Source organism: Elephantulus edwardii, unplaced genomic scaffold (assembly GCF_000299155.1).
Source record: "Elephantulus edwardii isolate Elephantulus edwardi_28Jun2011 unplaced genomic scaffold, EleEdw1.0 scaffold00010, whole genome shotgun sequence".
Taxonomy (NCBI): Eukaryota; Metazoa; Chordata; class Mammalia; order Macroscelidea; family Macroscelididae; genus Elephantulus; species Elephantulus edwardii.
The window spans coordinates 18375499-18385999 of record NW_006399760.1 but is presented as its reverse complement, the minus strand read 5'-3'; the positions used below and the strand labels follow the sequence as shown (position 1 = coordinate 18385999).

General features: G+C 39.7%; 1 pseudogene; it reads left to right on the top strand.

Annotated features, from left to right (window-relative positions):
* Positions 1-10379: 10379 nt before the first annotated feature.
* LOC102876785 overlaps positions 10380-10501 on the top strand; it is a 3176-nt pseudogene continuing 3054 nt past the window's right edge.

Sequence of the window (10501 nt, the reverse complement as noted above, 5' to 3'; positions counted from 1 at the left end):
GGGCTGACAAATCACCTTTCATTGAGAACTGACTTTCAAATCTTAGCTAATGTGTTTCTGTCTCTTGGAATCCTTCCTTGACTTCTTAGAGTGGATCACATGGTTGTTTCAGGTGGATCAAATGACATATTTCTAAATCCTTACACACCATTCCTTTGTAGTCTGTGTCAAGGTTTGCAATTATACATCAAGAGCCTACTTATATGCTTGTTATTTTCCCCTCTCAGGCTAGAGGCCAAGCCAAATCCAAATGGCACGGAGTGAATTCTGCCTCCTGGTGACCCTCCACCAGCTTTCTGTGGCTGGAGTCTTTACAGCCTTGTCTTCTGCCCACAGAGAGCCTGATGGCTATTGAGCTGCCAGTCTTTCAATTAGCTGCCCAATGTGGACTGGTTTGTTCATCATTTTATCCACTGTCATTAGCATACAACCTAATCCATATTGTCATTGTTATTATTTAGATGCTGTTTGGACAGCTCTGACTCATAACGACCCCATGTGCAAAAGAATAGAACTGCCTGATCCTGCGCCATCCTCACAATCTCTGCTGTGCTTGCATTTATTGCTGCTGTCGCTGTGTCAATTGATATCATTGAGGGTTTTCCTTTTTATTTTTTTGCTGGTTTCCTACTTTCCTAGCTTTCTTCTCTCCAGCTTCTTTCTCAACTATCTTTTCCTTCTCCCTCCCTTCTTCCCCTCTTTCACCTCTTCTGTTGTGCTTTGTTGTTGGTGATCAAATTTTGAACCTAGAGAATAAGGTCACTTACTGATTTAGTCAATAAAGATATGTCTTATGGGTGCAGGCGGAGAAGAAAGAGCTCATGGAGAGCCTGACAGGAAGCAGAATATAGTCAGCCCAGGATATAATTACAGACCATTTCCAGGGGTGCATTATAATAACTCTAATTAAGCAGCAATGGCTTATAGTAGAACTCTGATTTTCTGACATTTTTACAACTAGGAGATGGGGGGACCCTTTTTAGTGTATGTATACTTTGAAACTGTGGCTGACTCTGAGAAGAATGGGAATCCCAGAACACTTGATCGTTCTAATGTGAAACTTATACTTGAACTAAGAAACAGTCGTCAGACCAGAGCAAGGAAACACTGCATGGTTCAAAATCGGGAAGGGTGTATGCCAGGGATGTGTCCTGTCTCCATAACTTTTCAAACTGTATGCAAAACAGATCATCCGGGAGGCTGGGCTCTATGAGGAGAAGTGTGGCGTCAGTATTGGTGGAAGATCTGTTAACAATCTGCGTTATGCAGATGACACAACCCTGCTTGCTGAAACTGAGGAGGACCTGAAATGCTTGCTGCAGAGGGTCAAGGACTGCAGCCTTCAGTATGGATTGAGGCTCAATGTCAAGAAGACAAAGATTCTCACCACTGGACCAATTGGCAGCGTCAGGATGGATGGTGATGAGATTGAGATTGTTAACAACTTTCATCTGCTTGGCTCCACGGTCAACACTCTTGGGACCAGTAGCCAGGAAATCAAAAAACATTGCGATGGGAAAGTCTGCTGTTAGGGAACTCTCCAGGGTACTGAAGAGTAATGGTGACACTCTGGAGACTAAGGTGCGTCTGATACAGGCTATGGTCTTTGCAATCACTTGTTATGCATCAGAGAGTTGGACAATGACTAGGGAGGATAGAAGGAGAATTGATGCCTTTGAGCTGTGGTGCTGGAGAAGAGTATTGAATGTACCATGGACTGCCAAGAAAACAAACAGATTCATCCTGGAGAGGGTTAAACCAGGCTGCTCCTTGGAGTCAAGGATTCTGGGGCTTTGTCTGACATACTTTGGACATGTTGTAAGGAAGGAGAGGTCCTTGGAGAGGGACATCATGCTTGGGTGGGTGGAGGGACGGTGCAAGAGGGAAAGACCCTCTATGAGGTGGATTGACTCAGTGACTGGGGTAATTGGAATGGGTGTGTCAGGCAATGCGATTGGCACAGGATAGAGCAGGGTTTAGGGCTGTTGTACATAGGGTCACTATGAGTCACAAGCGACTCGACGGCACATAACAACAATACTTTGAAAGTGTGTACACTTTCAGAGTATAAAAGAAGGGAGCTCTGGTAACCTAGTGGTAAGTAACCATGCTGCATTCTCAAAGGTGCATGGCTTGAATCCACTAGCTGCTCTGTGGAGAAGAATGGGCAATGCCCTCCTATGCGATTTATGGCCTCTGAAACCCACCAGCAGGTCAGCTACAGTTCTAACTTGACAGCTTTCAATGACCACATTCTTTGAAAGCAGACACAGCAGAGAAATTCTGGATGGCCACCTCTGAGACCTGATAGTTTTCATAGTTCTTGCAGCATTGAGACTAAACACTAACCACGCACTAGCTTCTGAACCACTCACTATGTTCCTGATTATGTTGCATAAAAGAGCGGGGATCATGCATCATCTATGTGACCTATCTGACCTCTGCTTTTCTACTTCCTTCATAGAGAAAGGAAGAAAATTCAATGTTGTTGTGTGATTCTACGACATCCCAAAGGACAAGATGCAGAATTCAGATAACAGATGATGTATGATCCACACTTTTTTATGCAACATAATCAGGAACACAGTGAGTGGTTTAGAAGCTAGTCCTGGGCTAGTGAGATTGTGTGTGTGACTGAAAAGTTGCACAAGAGAGATTCTAACATTTGTCCAACCAATGGCTTCAGTCCTTAGTAATGCACAATCTACAGAAGATAACAATTATCTGGTTGCATAAATTCTAGCACATCTATTTAAGATTAGAGAAGTGCTAGCTAATTTGATCTGCATGTCTAATTTAGCACAGTGTCCTCAAATGTGTGGATACAGGACCACCTTAATATTCTTAAAAACTGGGAATCCTAAGGTTTGTTTTTATAAAATTAGGGTTATAGCTATTAATTCATATTTACCTCCTAGAAAATACAAGCATTTATTTAGTAGACAATTTAACACAGTGTATTTTTTCAATATTTAATTTTTATTAAAGTACTAAAAATTTTGTTATCCAACAATGCAGTTGGATAAGACACAAGTATTTCATCAGTCTTTTCAGATAATTGTGAATATTCTTTGATACCATACTCAAATTCAACAATTACTGCCTCCTCTGATTGGATGTGAAATATGAAACCATGCCAATGAAATTTTTCTATTTTGTTACCTTATTATTGTTAAAATAAATTAGCCTATTCTGTATTTTTAAACAACTTTGCAAATTTTGTAACATCATGACTCTTCGAAAATATTGTTTCACTGAGATACACATCTTCCAAAGATAAACATGCATTTTACTATTTGCTATTGAAAAACCAGGATTGATTAATATAACTACTTACATTATCAAAAAAGAAGCCAAAACAAGGGGAAAGAATACTGAAGTTAAAGAGTTGAACTGATTTCAAAGGGGAGCTGGAGAAGAGAAAGTGAAGTATTAGAATGGAAAGCACAAAGTGTTAGGAGTTAGAAAAAACCAAAAGGGATGAACCCTCTCAGCATTTCAGAAGCTTTAAGAACTGAAGAACAAATGAAAGCTTAAGGTTACAATATTGAAGGATTCTATCTATGGGTGATATCTTGAACAATGCAAAAAACATAAAGAAGATGGAAGGAACACACAGGTCACAAAGAAATTTATTCACCCTGATCCATCTCAGGAAACGGCATACAATCAAGAACCAATAGTAATCAAAGAAGTCTAAGGTGCACTGAAGACATTGGGGAAAAGAAGTCCCCAGGAGTTGAAGGAATATCAGGTGAGGTGTTTCAACAAACAGTTGCAGCTCTGGATGTGATAGTCAGTTTCTGCCTTTCATTTAGAAGACAGTAGCCCAGCCAACTGACCATAAGAGATCCATATTTATTCCCATTCTTAAACAAGATGATCCAATAGGGTGTGTAAATTACTGAACACAGAGGATGACCCTCAAAGAGATGAATTGGCATAGTGATTGAAACAATGGGCTCAAATATGTTAGGCACAAGATAGGACAGGGTTCAGGTCTGTTGTTTATAGGGTTCTATGAGTTGTACATAACCCGATGGCATCTAACAACAACAGCAATCATTAATAATACATGCAAGTACAGACTTGATGAAGATTATTGATTATTTAAAACCAGAGAACTGCCATACAGGCTGAGTTCAGAAGAGGTTGTGGAATGAGTGATATGATTGCTGATGTGAGGTGAATCCTGGCTGAAAGCAGAGAATACCAGAAAGATGTTTACTGTTGTTTTATTGATGATGCAAAGGTATTTGACTATGTGGATCATAACAACTTATGGTTAACATTCAAAATAGTAGGAACTCCAGAATACTAAATTGTACTCATTGAGAACCTGTGCATAGCAGTTGTCTGAAAAGAACAAGTTGAATATTTCCTGGTTTAAAATCAAGAAAGGTGTGCATCAAAGTTGTATCCTTTTTCTGTACCTATTCAATCTGTGTTGTTAGGCACTGTAGAGCTAAGACTCATAGCAACCCTATGGACAACAGATTTTAACTTTGCTCTCTTGTTGTTTTAAGTACCACTGAGTCACCTGCAACTCACAGTGACACTATGGACAACAGCTCTGAGGCCTGCCCTATTCTGAGCCAGTCTCATTGACTCTGTCATACCTACCCCCATTGCTCCAGTTACTGTGTCAATACATCTCATCTGGAGTTTTCCTCTCCTGCTGTCCCTCCCTCCTTCCAAGCATGATATTCTTCTCCAAGGACTAGTCCCTCCTGGCCACATGCCCCAAGTATGTGAGATTGAGCTTCAACATCCTAGCCTCCAAAGAGAAACTTGGTTTCACCCTCTCCAAGATATTGCCCTATCAAGCGCCATTCTCACAATCTCTGTTACACTCAAGTCTCTTGTGGTAATCACCACATCAATCCATCTTCTTAAGGATATGTAAACTGTATGCTTAGCAATTTATGAAAAAAGCTGGACTATACAAAGAAGAATTTGCATCAGGGTTGGAGGAAGAGTACCCAATAGCCAGCATTAGGCAGACAACACAGACTTGCTGGAAGAAAGTAAAGACTTCAAGAACTTATTGAAGAAGATAAAAGACTACAGACTTCAATAAAGGTTATAGCCCAACACCTAGAAAACAACCATTCTCACCACTGGACCCATAGCCAACATTGTGATTGGTGGAGAACAGATGGAAGTTGTCAAGGGTTTAATTTTATGTGGGCCCACAATCAAAACCTGTACAGCACCTAACAATAATAAATCATTCAAAATTTTTCTAAAGTTGAACAACTCAAAGAATGTAATCAATGTCACTAAATTTTATGCTCAAAAACTTGAATTGATGTTTGTTTGGGGTGTATATTCTCAACAACAACAATAACAACAACAAAATATTTGTAAAAAGAATAAATGAAACAAATAGTTTTTTGCTGCCACATCAAGGAAATTATTAACTGAAATGGCTTTATTTTCTAACCAACAGGTCACATTTTATTCACCTTTTTTTGTTGTTGTTGGAACTATATACAGCAAAACACTCACCAATTCAATCAATAGCTTCTGCACATATAATTCAGTGACTCTGACCCCATTCTTCAAGTTGCACAACCATTGTCATTCTCAGCTTCTGAATTGTTCTTTCCCCATTGGTATAAGCTTGCTGGGCCCTCAGGTTCTCAGCTAATCTTTTGAGTTTCTGTTGTCACTTTGTTCCCATTTATTGTTGTTATTGGTAAGTACTGTGGAGTAACCTGCAACTCATACTGACACTATGTACAACAGCTCTGACACTGGCTCTGTCCTGAGCCAGTCTCATTGACTCTGACACACCTACCGCCATTACACTAGTTACTGTATCAATCCATCTCATCCAGGGGCTTCCTCTCCTTCCTGTCCTCGGCCCTTCCAAGCATGATGTCCTTTTCCAAGGACTGGTCTCTCCTGATCATGTGCCCAAAATATGTGAGACTGAGTTTCAAAATCCTTGCCTCCAAGTAGTGGAATAGATGAGTCATATGGAATTTCTATGTTCAGCTTTTTGAGGAAGTGCCAAACTGCCTTCCAGAGTGGTGGTACCGTTGTACAATCCCACCAACAATGTATAAGAGTTCCTATCTCACCACAACCTCTCCAGCATTTATTACTTGCTGCCCTGTTAAGCTTTGACACTTACTGGAATGAGATGGTATCTCATTGTGGTTTTGATTTGCATCTCTGTTATTGCCACTGTTTTTGAGCATTTCTTCTTGCATCTGTTTGCCATTTGAGTATCTTCCTTTGTGAAAATTCTTTCCATGTCTTTTACCCATTTTGTAATTGGGTTATTAGTTTTCTTCCACTGCATGGAATATACCCTGAGAAAAAGAGAACTGAGGCACAAAAAGAGACTTGTACACCAATGTTCATAGCAGCATCATTCACCATCACAAGAACATGGAAACAGCCCAAATGTCCAGCCACAATGCAATGGATTGAGAAATTATGGTACATTCACACAATGGAATACTATGCAGCATGCAGAAGTAATGATTTTGTAAATTATTACCTAACTTGGGAAGAACTGGAGAGCATTATGCTGAGTGAACCAAGTTTTACAGGGACAAATATTGTATAAAACCATTATTATAGAATGAATATGGGGTTCCAAGCATTGGGGGAGTGGAAGCAGAGGGATGAGGATGTGCAGAGGGGAGGATTAATCATGGGGTTGTACAATTTGATGGGGGGGGGAGGTGAGAGAAATTGGAAGAATCTGGTCTGGAAAACAATGTATTAGAATTTGGTAAATAAACTAGTATAATAATAAAACAAAACAAACAAAAAATCCTTACCTCCAAGGAGAAACTTGGTTTCACCCTTTCCAGGACAAGACAGATCCCATATACATAGTTATTAAAATAGCATGATGCTCAAATAGATATTCTTTACTAGGTAAGCTATACTACTTTTTGCTTTTAAGAAGGCTTCAACAGATATTTTTTATTTAATGTTTAGAGTATCTCAGGGCAAGAATTTCAGGAGTTCATCTGATTTCCATGTCTCCAGACATTCCAGCCCATGAGAATTTTAATTCTGCACTATGCACATCCTGATCAGGATACTTCTAAGGAAATCTTTGATTAAAATACTCAGTGTAGTGTCCAGGCACCATCCAGTTCTTCTGATCTCAAGACAAAGGAGAAAGTTGATGGTGGAAGCAATTAGCCACCTATTGCATTTTCTCAGTCTATTCTTGGCTTTCCTTCTATTGCTCCATGCTGTGCCTTGGGTGATTGCTTGCAAGTTCTAAGACCTCAGGCACTATACAGCCAACTAGGAGGTAAACATGTTATTGGGTCAATAAAACATGACCCTAGGGGAGCTCTGGTGGCCTAGTGGCAAGAAGGTGCACTGCAATTCCAGAGATATGTAGTTCGAATCCACCAGATGCTCTGCCGGAGAAGGAGGGGCCGTCTCTTCCCATACCAGTCAGATCCAATTTGATGGTACACACAAACAGACAGAAAATAATAAAATTTAAAAAATTTTTAAAAAAATACGCAACAAAACCAAAACCAAAAAACATGACCCTAACCCTCCAAGCCAAGGAACCAAATGATGTGTGTTGTGGTTCATAAGTATCCCTTTTTTAGTGATATAAATATAGCTGCCACATAACTTTTGGCAATTTAGTTTTTTATGAGTCTTTAACATGTCAGCAATGACATTCATCAGCTGTGCAACTTTACCACTAACGAATGTGATTTTTCTATCACCCTAAAGAAAAAAAAATTAGTAAACATGATCCCCTCTTCCCTTCTCCCTCCCACCCTACTAACCACTAAGAAACTTGGGTTTCTTTGTATTTACTTTTTCTTCCCTTTTTATGTAAGTGACTCACCCTCTCATTGCCATTATAAACAACACATATGTGACCTTCCAGAGGCTTTTTGGAACTATACGTTGCATGGGAGGAAATTGTCTATCCTTTGTAGATTCCAAGCACCATATAGGAGCAGCCTTGTTTGATTTAAAGTATGACTTCTTAGGGAACATGTCACCAGAGTTGTCTATATAAATGAGGTCACAAAATATTTATCCTTTGATTGACTTACTGTTAGATAAAGAGTGTTGAGGGCGAGAGAAAGAAAGAAAGAAACTGGTTCCAAGAAACAATAGACTGGCCTGACAGGGATGCCAAGTGACCCAGCCGCATAGCACATGGAGAGCTGGTCGAAATGGCCCAGAGACAATTTTGGGGGGTTTCTTCTTATAGGGGTCCTGGGGAGGACTAAGGAAGATGATCTTTCTCAGAATTTGGGGTGTTAATTAAGTTAGTTTGGGCTGTTGTGATCAGGCTCAGAGCCTTTTGAGGATCCATTGTCTGGTCTGGTCTTTGATATGGCCGGCTTAGATGTTATCCGGTTTCTCAGGAAGTGATCAGGCCTGGGGCTTGGACAACTGCTATATTCTTCCTCCACTTACTTCATTAATACAATGTCGTCAAGGTCAGCATAGACTCTTTTTCTTCTTATTTTGAATTATTGATGGTAAATAATACAATGACAACTATCTGTTTCCAAAGTCTTGATTCTTGCTAAGACACAAGCAAGTTTGAACATCTTTGTTTTTCACCATCAGTGCAAATAGCAACACAGCAACAAAAGCGAATAACATCTTTGAATTATAAGGATAGGTCCCTGGGTGGTATAGTGTGTAAGTTAACTCAACTGCTAACTTGAATGTTGGCAGTTTGTAATGATCTGACACCATTGGGGCGGGAATGGTGATTTGATTTTGCAAAGATTACATCCTTCAAAACCCTATCAAGGTCAGTTACACCCTGTAACAATGCAGTCACCTTGAGTTAGAATCAACAGCAGTGAGCTTTGCTTTGATTTTTTGATATTATGTTGGATATAGATTTGACCTTTCCAATTCCACCTGAAAGGGTCTTGGAGGACCCCAGAGAGTCTGAGTCTGCAGACCACTCTTTGGAAACTCTGTGAGTCTGCCCTGCCATTCAAACTTCCAAGAGTCTTTTTCCAAGTTGTGACATTGATTATTTATCTTCCAGTACATACCTTGAAAATATTGTGAGGAGAGCGAATCCCTGGAGAAGGACTTCATGCTTGGTAAAGTTGAGGATCAGCGAAAATAAGAGGAAGACATTCAATGAGATGGATTGACACAGCAGCTGAAATAATGGGCTAAATCATAGCAGTGATTGTGAGAATGTGGCTAGACTAGGGAGCATTTCATTGTATTGTATTGACTGCTAGGAGTCAGAACAGGTCGGTGGCGCCTAATAAAACATAATGTGGACATACAAAACATCTGTAAAACAGCAAATGCCTGAAACTTGAAAATGTTTCAAGGACTACAAAAAAATGTGGTAAAGGAGAGATTCAAGTACACTCAAGGTAAGGAATCTTATTAAAATGTGTTCAGATACAAATTACATGGTGCTGATTGTAAAACCTACCTTTCTTTGCCTAAAAACCCAACAATATGCTTCAAGAATGATCTCAATTCTAAACGTTCACTGTGTCTTGCTGCTTTCCCCCTAATTCCTACTTCTCAGAGTACACAGAAACATGAATTTGTTTTTGAAGGGGAAAGGCAGCAGGAATTTAGGGAGGAGATGTTTTGCTTTGTAACCAGAATCTATGTGCAGGTTCTGCATGAGCACAGTTAAGTGTTCTGGAATTCCTGTTCTTCACAATGTTATCAGTAATTTGTTATGATTCACACAGCTGAATTCCTTTGCATAGTCAATAAAATGCAGGCATTCTTTACTTTAGCCAAGATCTGTCTGATATCAGCAACCATATCCCTCTTTTCATGTCTTCCTCTGAATCTGGCTTGAATTTCTGGTGATTTTCCTGTGCATCTACTGCTGAAACCATTCTGGAATTATCCTTAGCAAGATTTTATTTGAATGTAATATTACTATTACTCAATAATTTTTGCATTTTGTTGAAGTACCTTTGGAATGGACGCAAACAAGAGATGTGATGGTTAAGGTAATGTGTCAGTTTGGCTGTCCTTGATTGTCCAGTTTGGCAGTTGTAATGTGTTCCTTCCACAGCTGAAATATAATATAAAGTAACTATTTCCTTAATGAGATATGTTATAATGTAATAATTTCTGTGATAAAATCTGCTATCAGCAGCCAATAAATTGAAAGGGTGTTTCCTTTGGGGTATGGCCCACATTGAATATATTATTGATGTCTGGTCAAGCTATCTTGCTTTCGTTCAGTCTGAATCCTGCATCTGCATTGTCACATCTGCTTCTCTGGACTTGGCCAGAAGCCCGCCATGTTGCTGTCAATCTCAAGTTTGTGGGCTCCATTAGCTACATGAGTTAGAAGTCTTTATCCTGGCTCTTTTGTCTCTCCTTTTCTGCTGAAAGCGTGCTATGCCACATCGAATGAACAACAAGAGCTTTTCTGTCAGAAGTTGCAGCAGTGTTGCATATTGTTTGATTTCATGGACTCTGTTTCAGACTTGAAGTTGTTGTTGTTGTTATGTGCCATTGAGTCATTTGC